Source organism: Tenrec ecaudatus, chromosome 17, assembly GCF_050624435.1.
Source record: "Tenrec ecaudatus isolate mTenEca1 chromosome 17, mTenEca1.hap1, whole genome shotgun sequence".
Lineage (NCBI taxonomy): Eukaryota > Metazoa > Chordata > Mammalia > Afrosoricida > Tenrecidae > Tenrec > Tenrec ecaudatus.
In genome coordinates this window covers 5,629,660-5,643,040 of record NC_134546.1, presented here as the reverse complement: position 1 = coordinate 5,643,040, position 13,381 = coordinate 5,629,660, and positions in this window count along the sequence as shown.

Genomic DNA, 13,381 nt, shown 5'->3' with positions numbered 1-13,381 from the left:
CTCATTCTTGCTGCTAAGCTCTTGGTCTTGGCTGACCCACGCTTCCTTTCATGCAGCTTCCAGATTGCTCAGCTCATAGAATCTCACACTGGCTAAAAAAACAAATTCTATTTTCAATTTAAAAAGTTAAAAGTAGACATCGATAAACAAAGCTTCCCTGAGTGCTCCTACTCCACTCATTTTCTTAGTAATGACCAAAATGTTTCTAACAATGATTTAAAACATAGCCCTAAAAATCAAGAGGTCGATACAATGTATATCAAAAGGCATGTCAAGAAAAAAATCTCCAGGACACGTAATAGTAAAGAAAGCATCATAAAGACAGCTGTAGGAAAAAAATAGCAATTTTCTCATCAAGAAGTCAGTGAAGCAATATTAATTAATGGAGGCTGGGGAGAACGTAGAGTTATTTAAAGGGAATGGCTTTAAAAGGTAAAACTGGTTTTAAAAGATAAATGGTAAAAATGGTTTAAAAGGTAAATATGGTTAAAAAAAACTGGTTTAAAAGGTTAACATGGTTTTAAAAGGTAAATACTTTAAAACACAGACATAACAAAAGATGCATTAAGAGCAGACCAGAACCATAAGATATATTAAAGGATGTTTTTCAAGCAGAAGAAAAGTTATATTTTCTGAAAACAGGCCAGATTGAAAGCAAATGTCAGTATGACAGAGTTAAATTCAACCACACAATAAGCACATGAACTAAAAATGATTTAAATAAAAAGGTAACTACTGTCAACTGCGTCAGGCAGCAAGTCCCTACTACAGGCTTATTACAAAAACAAAAACTAAACAGAGCAACACTAAACATAAAGACCCCAAAAACATGAAAACTAAAATTATGGAAAAATATATGCCATGCTAAATAAGAAATCCGCAGTAGCTATATTAGCTATAAATTTCATAACAAAGTTATTTCCTAATGATGAAAGTGTGAGTCAGTCTCTGTGCCTCATAATAGAGATCCAAATACATGAAAAACAATGTAAATTTAAGGAGAAATAAAAATGTACAATCATATTAAAATATTTTTATATATCTCTCTCAGTAATTGTCAGAGCTTCTACAAAGAAAATCAGTAAGGGTTTCAAAACTGAAAAGACTCAATTCACCACACTTATTCACTACGTATACTGAATCAATCCTCTAGGAAAATGACCTGCATGAAGAATAGAGTTGTCTTAGGTTTCAAGGGTCTTCAGCAACCTGTGCTATGCAGATGACACAACTTTGTTTGCTTTAAGTGAAAAGAACTTGAAGGACTGACCAAAGACTACAACCTTCATTGATGAATCACCCTTGAACAAAAAAGAAATCCACTATTCTCATGCCAGATCAATGAGCAACATGATGATAAATGAAGCTAGGAATGACATTGTCCAGGGTTTCTTTATTATTGGATCCACATTTACATCAACAGGAGCAACAGTCAGGAAATCAAATCATGAATGGCATTGGTCAAACAAGATCTCTTTAAGATGTTAAAAAGAAAAGCTGTCAGTTGGAAGACAAACACAGTATTTTCATTATTGCACGTGCAAGTGAGTAGGGAATAAAGAAGACAAAGGAAAATTGATGTCTTTGGATTCTGGTGTTGGTGAAGAAGATTAAATATATCATGAACTTCCAGACTTACAAACACATTTGTGTTGCAAGAAGCCCAGCTGGAATGTTCCTTAAGCAAAGAAGGCCAGACTTTATCTCGTGGACTTTGAACAATGGCAGCAAGTGGGACTGGCTCCTGGAGAAGGACGTCATGCCTGGTAAAGAGTCAGCAAAGAGCGTGGTAGTCTGTTGTCAATTTAAGACTTATGCGTGAAGGGGTGGAGTTTAGCCTGTTAATCAGGTCACAGCTTGATGACCTCATTTGGAAGCAGTAAAATAGCTCCCTGGAGGTGGGACACATGTTTACTCCCCACGACATATTACAGATGATGAGCCACATGGAGCTATGCTGATGGCAGCCAGAGCCCTAGGAATTGGAGGAGCCACGTGGAGATGCTTGTACTGCCACTGGATCCACAAGAATTTCCACCCACTGCCCTGTGATCTTCCTGCATTTGGCATTATTACATGACTGTGTGAATCTAAAGAGGAATTTATGGACTAGTATTGGATATATGGGCTAATTTTGTACTATAGGACTTGAACTAGACTGGGCTGGGATGTTTTCTTAATGTACAAATACTCATTTTATAAAACTTTTTCTTACACACATGAGTGTCTATGAATTTGTTTCTCCCATCTACCCAGACTCACACAAAGGGGAAGGCCCTCACTGAAATGTATTGATCCAGTAGCTATAATATTGAATTCAAACATAGAAACCACTCTCAGGATGGAGCAGGACCAGGCAAAATTTAGCTCTCTAGTACATAAGGTTGCTAAGAGTCAGAATTGACTCATCAGAACCCAGCAACAACAACAAATAAATAAAATTCAGCTAGTGGACATTTATAAAACTGCCTACCCCACAACTAACACCAAACTCACTGCCATCAAGTCAATTCTTACTCAGAGTGACACTGCAGGATAAGGTAGAATTGCCCTCTTGGGTTTTCAAGACCGTAACTCTTTGAGTGAGTAGAAAGTTTCACCTTTCTCCCCCACTAAAGAACAGTAGGAAAAAAACGATTGTCAATTGTGCAAAGAACATATCTTATGCTATGGCATACTTTAACCATAGCTATATCATGATAAATATTAAATATTTGATTTGTAAAAACAATATTTTCTGATTACAATGGGGTTCAACAGGAGTATACTAAAATTAAGATCTCAGGTAAATTCAAAATATTTTTAAAACTATAAAACACATGTCGAAACAGTGCCTAGGTCAAAGAGAACGTAAAATGTGGAAATTAGGAGGTATTTTAAACTGTGCATAAGAAACATTCCAAAACATGTGAGATGCCACTGACACAGTGTTTGCAGCATAGTTTTCAGCACTATTCCAGGTAGCGTAGTGATTACACGTTGGGTTGGCAAACGGCAAGATTTGCAGTCTGAAGCCATTGGCTACTCTGCAGGGAAAAGACCCCCGACAAAAAGTTACAGTCTCTGATATGCACAAGGGCAGTTCTACTCTGCTCTGCAGAGTTGCTATGAGTTGGAATCGATGCAATAAGAGTGAGTTTGGTTTGGAGAGAGTAAACACCTTGCATATAAGACAGAGCCAAGTCCCTAATGAGTAACCTCAGATGAGAAAACTCAATCCAAAATAAGTGAAAGAAAGACGGAAATAAAAATTAAAGCAACTCACTAAATGAAGCAAGAAAGGAGGCAGAAAGGAAAGAAAATAATAGAGAAAATGTAAGAAAGCAAAAACTGGCTCCTCCTTAAGACAAATACAATTGCTAAGTTTATCACCAGATGGGTGAAGGAAAAGAGGAAACAGAATAAATTGCCAAATGTAAAAATTAGAGAGTTGTCATTAATTACTATATCACTATCTCTTTCAAAGATTTTATTTGTAAATTAAGTGAATATTGATCAAAAAACTTTGTTTCTTGGATACATTTCTTAAACGTTGCAAATTAACAAAGCTTGCTCATGAAGACAAAAATATCCCAAAAGCTCAATATTTTAGGAAATACATTTTAATTGTAGTTATCAACAAAACTCAAGGCTCTTGTGACTTGACTTCATGTTTAGGAAATAATGCAGTTCTGCGAAAATCTCTTTCAGGAAACTGAAATGGAGGAAACTCTTTCTAACTAATACTATGAAACTAAAAGAAGTCTGAGGCTAAAATAAGGTGAGGATATTACCAGAAAATTAAAGACACAGCCTGAAGGTAACATTTCTAAATAAAGTGTTGTCAAGTAGAATGCAACACTAATCTAAAAGAACCCATCATAATCAAGTATGCATTTTTCTAGGAATGTATGAATTAACTTTGGAAAATGAATTGTGTAATATAGTAATGTAATTCATCATATTTAAAATTCACCATACACTATATATATACTCATTCGATAAATATCTCACATCTATTTCTGATTTTTTAAAATCCAAAGTAAACTAACAATAAAAAGAACTTCTTCAAACCGATGAAGAGCTTCGATGAAAATGCTTACAGGCAGCACCATAGTGGTGACATGGTGACAATCCCTCTCTGAGATCAGCATCAAGACAAGAATATTGACCCTCACCACCTCACCACTGTGGTCAGGGAAAGCACACAAGAAATGAAAATGAAAGAAAATCCGAGAGAAAGGGAAAGATAAAACTATCTTAATTTAGGCACAGTATCACCATGTATAATATCTGATGGAATCTCTAGAGATGCCTCTAGAATAATTGAGGTCAGCAAGGTTGAAGAATATGAGAATTATTATATCTCTATCTATTTTGAATTAAGAATAGCAACTAAATTAGAATGAATAACATTTACAATATCATCATAAATTTTGGATACTGAAAGACAAGTGATATAAAAGATATACCCACTGAAAACTACAGTTTATTACTAAGGCAAAAAAAATTAAAATGGCAAATAAATGGAAAGCAGGTCTTACGTCTAGAAAAGCTGAATACTAAGATAACAATTTTATCCAATTGATTGATAGCAGAGTTTTTTGTGTGCAAATTGACAAACATTCAAAATTAACATGTTAATATAAAAAACTAGGCTTATAAAGCCAATTTTATAAAGAACATAATTTAGAGTATTAACACTACCTGATTTTAACACTTTATTTTCAAGCAACAGTAATTAAACAATGTGTTATTAATGTGAAGATAGAAAATTGATGGAACAAATTAAATAACCCAAAGTAGATCCACACATACATGGTTAACTAAATTGTACTGGAAAAATAATTTTAAAATAGTTCTGGACTGACTACACATATGTAAAGAATTAAATTCTGTTCCCTACCTTGCAACATCTGAAAAGATGAAAACAAAACCCTTACACACATTTTAGATCATAGACTAACTGCAAAACCTGACACTAAAAACTTCTAAAATAAAATATATTTAATAAAAATCCTTGTGATATCGAAAGAGGTAAAGATGTCTTAGATAGAATATCAATAACATTGATACATTGTACATAATAAAAATTAAAACTCTGGAAATGTATTGAAAGTATGAAAAAAACAAATTTTACAAAGGGGGAAATATTTGAACATTGAAAAGTGATGCAAATATGTGTATACAAAATATATAAAGAACCCCTCAAATTCAATAATTTACATACACATAACTCATTTTATTAAGATAAAAGAATGGCAGATGAGTTGAGCAAACATTTAGTGTTATCTGAAGTTTTCATTTCAGTTATAAATCTTTTACCCAGCATTTGCCCAAGCAAAACAACAACAACAACAACAGAACTAAGTGCCATTGAGTAGAATTTGACTCCCATATATCCTACAGGACAATAGAACTGACACTGTGTGCTTTGGGGTTTCTAAATCTTTATGGGAGCAGAGACCTCACCTTTCTTCTAGGGAGCAGCTGGGGTAGTGGAATCACTGACCTATGGCTCACAGTCCAAGTATAACTCACTACACCATAAGGGTTCCAGGCAGTGATGCATTGTTTGAGCTTGTCTTCTTTTTAAATCATTTTATTGGGGGTTCATAGAACTTTATCACAATCCATACATCCTTCCATTGTGTCAAGCACATTTGTACATTTGTTGCCATCATCATTCTCAAAACATTTGCTTTCTACTTGAGACCTTGTTATCAGCTCCTCATTTTTCCCGTCCCTCTCTGCTCTCCCCTCCCTCATGAACCCTTGATAATTTATAAATTATTATTATTATTGTTATTATTTTTTTTCATGTCTTACACCAACTGATGTCTCACTTCACCCATTTTTCTGTTGTCTGTCCCCCAGGGAGGAGGTTATATGTTGATGCTTGTAATTGGTTGTCTTTTTTATTAAGTATTGTGATAGATAGGTTTATTGTGCCAACCTGGCCATTGAACACATGTGGGATTAATTGAAGGGTGGAGAGATATATGGTGCAGCAAGCAGGGTAGCATTTTGTTCTTAATGGAATTAACACCTACACTGGATATGGATTTGATTTACCTGCGTGCAATCCTTCTGACAAACCTATCACTTGAGGATTTACAGAATGCCTCATCCACCGGGATGGCCAAGTGATTAAGGGATTGGATTTAAAATCCAATGTGGTAGTGCCTGTGTGGGTTCATACCATAATGTGTTAGTCTGGGTAGACTAGAGAAACAAATCCATAGAAACTCATATGTATATAAGAGAGAGTTTTATATAAACAGTAACTGTACATTAAGAAAGCATAATTTCTCAGGTATCTTGTTCTCTGATGGTCGAACCAGGGTGTAGCTTCCTTAGCCAATTCCCTCCTTCAGCTGGCAAGTCTCACTTCCTGCAAAACATCCCTGTGGAGAAGCCACATGGACCTACCCTGATGCATCCATAGGTGCTGGAGCAGCTGCGTGGAAACCCCTGCCAGCGCTGAGATGCCTACATGCTTACTGATTCAGCTTTCCTCCTGCAGCAGGCATCATTGCAAGTGTTTTATGAGATTGAGGAGGACTTTGTAGATTGATGTCAGACATATGGGCTAATGTTGGATTTATAGGCTTGGACAGCACTGTGTTGGGATGCTTTCTGAATGTACACTTACTCTTTTTATAAAACTCTCATACATTTGAGTTTCTGTGGATTTGTTTCGCAGACTAACACAAGTATCTTATCCATTATATTTATAAATTTTGAGTTTAAGAGACTATTAAATTCCACTCTGAAAGTAATATGTGTAAAATATAACCACAAAATATGTTACTTGATTAAAATATGTACAAATACAAATATTTGGGGCTCTGATTTTAAATACTTAGGGAGTTTCTTGGAATTGGGGATAAAGAAAACAATGACATATTCAGATGAAAACAAATAAGCATATGGCCATGTAGTTCTCTTTTCTGGTCTGAGTATTCTTAAAGTTTAGTTTTTATGGTTTGCATGTTTTAGTCTTGACCTGAATATACTTATTCACATTCCAGTGTGTGTGTCTTTTTCTATCTCTTTACATTGAAAAGTTAACTAAAACTGAAGACCGAATCTGAGCAAAGCCAAATGAGGAGCATCACATGTCCAGCCAGTGAAGAGTGTAACGTTTACTAGTGACAGGTGAGCATTTCATCATTTTGCTTTAGAGGTTTCCTGGTTCTCATAGACTTTGCATTGAAGAGTGTTTGGTTGGGGGGGGGGATGGGAGGGGGTATAAGTACTTAACACTGATGCACACACATAACCAATCAACTGAATTTACCTGGTGATAGCTAGTCAATCAAATCAAATATCTCGCTAAATTTGTCTAAGATAATCCCATTTTCTGAACCAGCTGATAATCTAGTGACATATAAAATAGCATAATTCAATATATCTCCTGTCATTTAGCCAGCAATAGGTTTTCCTATTCCAAACCCAAATGGGCAAACCGTTGATGCTGCTCTGGAAAGCAAGCAGAAGCGATACCATGAAGTGGGTGACCCCAATCTCACGCCATCTGAAAGGAACTACTAGTTAGAGAAATCTTTGCCAACTGTAGTTTCCCAACTACTGTGAGTGGTGCGTCAAAGCAGAGGATGTTCTACGGACAGCAGAGTAGAGGAGGCTCTAAGGAGAGGAACACTGGCAATATGAGGAGAGAGTGACTAAGAATGTTATAGAAAGCACATTATGAAAAAAGATAAAATCAACTGTCATATATAGGTTGACATTTCCTGAGTACATTACAGAATTAATACCAAAAAAAACCCTGAGTGATTGACTTTATGAATGATTTCAGAGCATTTACTATACTCTAAGGGAATGAGACACTTTAGAAATATTTCTATCAGAAATAGTTAAGATAGGACACTTTAGTGATTAAGAATGAACGTTCATTACAGGAGTGACTAGATCGAAGAGTTAATTTCTCAATAATTGCTGTGATATGAGTCTCTCTTGTGTATAATGGAACAGCTGGGATCAGCTTGCTTTGAACAAGCCAGGGGTTCTTTTAGAAAGGTCTAGATGGATTTGAGTGAATAGAAAGAGTCAATGTCAACTAATTTCTTAATGTGTTCAGGTATGAAGATATTAAGGTAACTGGAGTCTAACATAACTCACTTTGTATTAGATCCTGATATTCACAAGGGTGGTACAGAATGGGGGATCTGTCTGCCATAGACTTACGGAGCCCATAAATCGCGACCTCTCTCAATACTATATCTCTAAGCTTTATGGTTTGTATTTTTTTTTTCATTAGAAACTTTTTTTTTTCTTCTTCCCATCTTTTTGCAGCACTGAAGAGTTCTGGTGTTTTAATGGGTTATTCATTCTTGGTCTTCTAACTGTTAGGTCAGAAGTTCAACACTACCAGCCACTAAAAAGGAAAAAGTTAAGGCTATCTTCTCCCATAAATATTTACAGCTTTGGGAGCCCTGCTGGATTCAACAGGATCACTATGAGTCCCAACCCACTGAGCAAGTCAACATGAATACTTTTGTGCAAGAGGCAGGCTTGTCTCTGGGCACTTACTTGGGGAAGTTGGACTTGCTGACTCATGGAAATAAAGCTGAATACCTTTGAGCTGAGGCTTCCTGGAGTGCCTCTGGGTACTTAATTCAGGACGCTTGCTTGGCTGAACCCCTGGAGCTTGCTGAATGCCTGTGGGTTCAGGCATACAGCAGAGTGGTATACCCCTTCGAGCTTTTATTGGCAGACCTGAAACTTTGTAACATGTCCTGGTCAACAACTACCCTGAACTTTTATCACTGTCATTACAACTTGTTAATTTCCTTAAAAAACCCTTTCCTAAAGAATTTTCTCTGTGTAGCCATTGCCATCGATATTAGAACCCCGAGAGTACAGTAGTAAAATAGCCATATTAATAGACACGTTAAGACCTTACAAGAGTTCTCTGAAGACAAGGGCTGGCTTAGTTTTATTTATCCCCCTTCTCTGATTGTTTAGGGCCTTGCACAGTGGATGCTCGGCAAACCTCTGATGAACATTTTAGGCAGAAACCAGTAAACAACATAAATGTTGCTAAATACCACGAGAAAAAAGTTAATGCGTAAGTCTATATTTCTCCATTTTTGTGCCAAGGGAGTAACCACTTGAGATAGACGGGAGCAGGAAGCCCTCTGTGCCAGGGCAGTTCCCGTGTTGGAGAGAAGCATGCTTGGTGCTGTGAGAGTCATTTGAGGAGATAGGCTGAAGTGGGCTGGTCATCACACACAGAAATGCTTACTGGCTGAGAAGACCCTCAATCCACAGAAATGAACCAAGGAGGACAGGAGGTTAAGTTATCCAGTCACCTCAAATCCTGCTGTACAGAGACAGGAGGATGAAGAAGGTCAGTTATCCCAATGGAGAACAGAGAAATGATTATCATCTTGAACTGTCAGCTCACTTCCTATGTGTCTAGCACTCACGGGAAGACATGCTTTTGCCTCATGGGTTATTGCTGTTCAGATGAAGTAAGAGCTGACTCATGAGTCAAACTGAATTCAAACCCTGAAGAATAAGCAAAATATTAAGATGTAGAGAAGAAAGAGTAACCTAAGAAGAGGGAATACAGAAAAACTCACTTCAAGGAAATATTACAAGTATCAGAGGTGTCAGTCAAGAGCAGAGGAGCTGAAGGAAGCACATAGGGATGGAAGGCATTGGAATCCTATCATGAATGACCTAGGACTTAGCACTTCATTGCTACCACTCTGAGAGATCTAGAACCTATTTGTACTGATTGATTAGACACATATTATATTTCCTAAACTACAAATAAATAACATCCTTTACATCAGTCAGTCCTATTACAGCATTCTTCACCTATAGTTTACTAATACAGAAACTGAGGTACAAGAGATGAGTGATGGACTTCGCACAGCACCCTATGATGCCTCACACATCAGGAGAAACACGTGGTCCTGACATTTCCTGTGACTTATTGACCGTTGCCTGAAGTTCTTATACTTGTAGTTCAACTGTTTTAATTTGACAATGGACCTCCTTGAGCTTGCCTAAATTAGTAGTACTTTAAAGCCTTAGATGTCATAGATCCAAGCAGTAGAAACTGAAGGATTTAAAATATAAGTGATGGGGAGGCGAGGCACTATCTAGGGATGTGAATGAAAGGCCTCAGTGGTGGGGGTAAGTTAGCCCACTCACGTTTGTGTTGAGTTTGGACATGATTGTAGATGTTCAAACACAAGAAGATTCAAATTCAGTGATGGTTTCAGAACACTAGTTTATCTGTGCATTTGATCAACAACAAGGCTTTGTATACAGTAGAGCTGATTGGGCCAATAGAAAAGGAATATTTTGGGTGAGAACCAGATACAGGTGATTGGAATCCATGGAAAGTGATTTGCTATCAGTCAGGGAAATAGATCTGACTTGGACTTGGTTTTCATCAGGTGAAACATCACTGAATCAAAAGGTCTTAAGTAGAAATGACTTCTGGTCCTGTAGTTTCTCCACTCTTTGGTACCAGGCATCTCTACATGAAAGGGCTAGGTTATCATGCGTATATAGGCCTTCTCACACATATAACATACTACAAGGATTGACAATACAGTTTTGGTTTTCGCATCAAAAAATAAAATCTGGTCCTTATTCTGAATTAAGAATCACTTCCATGGGAGAAAGGGTATGCATCATTTTGTCAGCCATTCCTCCCACGTTTGTTCCAATAGCACCCCATTGCTCTTGGGAATGGACATATGAAAACAAGCTCTACTGCACAATGGGGTCTCTAATTCCTGTGCACAAGCCATAGTCTGCTGACAATGGGTAGCTTGATAAGTTAGTTCTACCCTGTAGGTAGAATGCTTACCCACAAAATAAGCTAGTTGACCAGGGATCACGTTTCCACAGAAATTCTATAGAGAAGGGCCAAGCTAATACTTGGCATCTTTGCAAAAACAATCTTGCTGGGACCACAATTTCACATTGTAAAGAATCAGTTTGCTAAACTTACCACAGGTAAATTACTAGGAATCTGAGTTTTACATTTTTACTTTGTATGTTAGAGGGCATATATCCCCAATAGAGCCATTGCTATTCAGACTACAAGTCACACCATGGCTCACATTTAGCTTTGGTTTAAAAATGCATGGATTCAATGACAAACCTTATCTCTTGAACTAGAGCTGATCTGTCACGGTTGACACATTAAATCAGGATTATTATGAGTTGCAGTTGTTAACACCATCATAAACATCACATGCCCTAGAATTTTCCATGATCAGATACGTTGTCGCTCAAATAGAAGCAATAAGCAATTTTCTCTCCAAAGACTTAATAAATCCTCGTGACTTTTCTAAACCATTCCTAAAACACCTAGTTCAACAAGGTTTTGAACACTCACATGATTTTAAATAGTCAGTTGGTAGATCTTGGGTGTTGAGGAAAACTGACCTTTTAATGAGGAATGTGATTGTCTTGAAGGGGGAGGGAATGAGGAGTAAGAAAAAGGCGATATGAGTTATAGGCTGAAGAGCTTAAGAATGTCCCAGGGAAAGCTCTGCCTCTAAATGGTCTCTGTAAACACAATGACACGCCCAACGAGAAACATCCCAGTCTCCATGCAGCTCCCAAACCGTTTGCCATCAAAGAACTCTGACTTATCACATCCCACGTGTGTCACAGGAGAACTGAACTCCCTAGACTCTTCAATGCTTGATCTTTCGGAAGTAGAGCACCAGGCCTTTCTTATGAAGTGTCACTGGGCATATTAGAAATTCCAACCATTTACATTAGTCAATGGATTCCAGTGGGACCTCTGAAAGGTAAAACCTGGAAATTTTAAATTCTCTAAAATAATAACGGCCACAGAGGTAGTTCATAATGAACTAATTCATGGAGAGTTAAATACAATTAAGCAAAATCTTTCCTCTGGAGTGACTCCAATTCTCTAACATGCTTGTGTGCACTGTAAGAATCCCAGAGAAAAGACATTCTCCGCATTTATTAGACTCCACAATCCTTATAGAATGGGGTATTTTTAATGTCGATGATCCCATGAAACAACATTTTGTAAATGTTGAATGCCTGTGAACTTTTTTTCTTTATAAGAGAAAAAATGATGCATGAAAAAAGGGGATCAGCAAGGACACCCAGGATGTTAGGGAAATCAGTCAGAAAGGGTAAATGAAGGGCATGAGTAACTAAGTTCACTTGGACTCTATATCTACCCAAAGCCAGTTCTGCAATTAGTCCTCTTTTAAGAGTGATCAGCAAGGACAACTTCTTATCATCAGAGCTCCCGTGAACCAGAACCCAGGACAGTTTTCTCAGAGGCTCTTCCTGATTTGTAGTAGAGGCAGCGATGGGATGTGGGCCAGAGTCGATTTTCCCGAACACCGACACTATTTTCCCTAAGGCCTGCAAGAGTAGCTCATGAAGAGCTGGGAGCCAAATTTCTCCCATTTAAAGTATTATTGCATTGTCCACCATAATGAAGGTAATGACCTTGTCATGAGTGTGCGTAGACCCAGGCCCTGTACAAAATCCAGAAGGAGCCACATTCCGAGTCTGGGCATAGTGAATGCCAAAGAGGCCTTTGTGCCCCCTTGCTGGGCAGTCGCTGTTGAAGACGTGGGTGATAGCTTTCTTTCGGACATGCTGGCCTCTGGCCACAGATATTGAGAGCTCTGAGCCTCCACAGCTACCCATTTCTTTCTCCAGAAGCCTTTAATGCTTACGGTAAGTACACTACCTTGTAACCCTTATGACCTTCAATCATGTCAGCTGCCCAGTCCATAAAGCATTCCTCCAAGAAAGGTCAGGTTCAATATCAAATATCGATGTAAAAGCTACAGCTAATTCCATTGAATATAGAAATCCAGCTCCAGATTCGTACTCCCTCGTGTATGGAGATTTGCATTTAATCATCTGAATTCTCCCTCTTCTGACATCTGGCAGTCATGCCTCAACATCTCTTCTCTCCCTTTTGAAAACAGTTTAAAAAGTGAATTGGCATGCAAATAATCTATTGGTCATTCTCATTTTGTGAAAAAGGGTTGAATGGTATGTTAAGCAAGGTTGACTAGAGAAACAAATCCAGTGACACTCATGTCTGTGTTAAAGAAAGCTTTATATGAAGAGGTAATTTATATCAAGTAAATCCACCAGCCCAGTCCAGATCAAGTTCATAAGTCCGATACTTGTCCATAAGTCTAATACTAGTCCATACATCCCTCTTCAGACTCAAGCAACCACATGCAATGATGCAGAAGGCGGGAAGATCATAGGCCGGTGGGTGCAAAGCCTTCCGGATCCAAAGGAAGTATTTCCAGGGCTGCCGCAGGTCTCAGCGCGGCTCCTCAACAGGGAGGGGAAGGCAGAGAGAGATGCAGAAGGTCCAAGGACCTTCCTT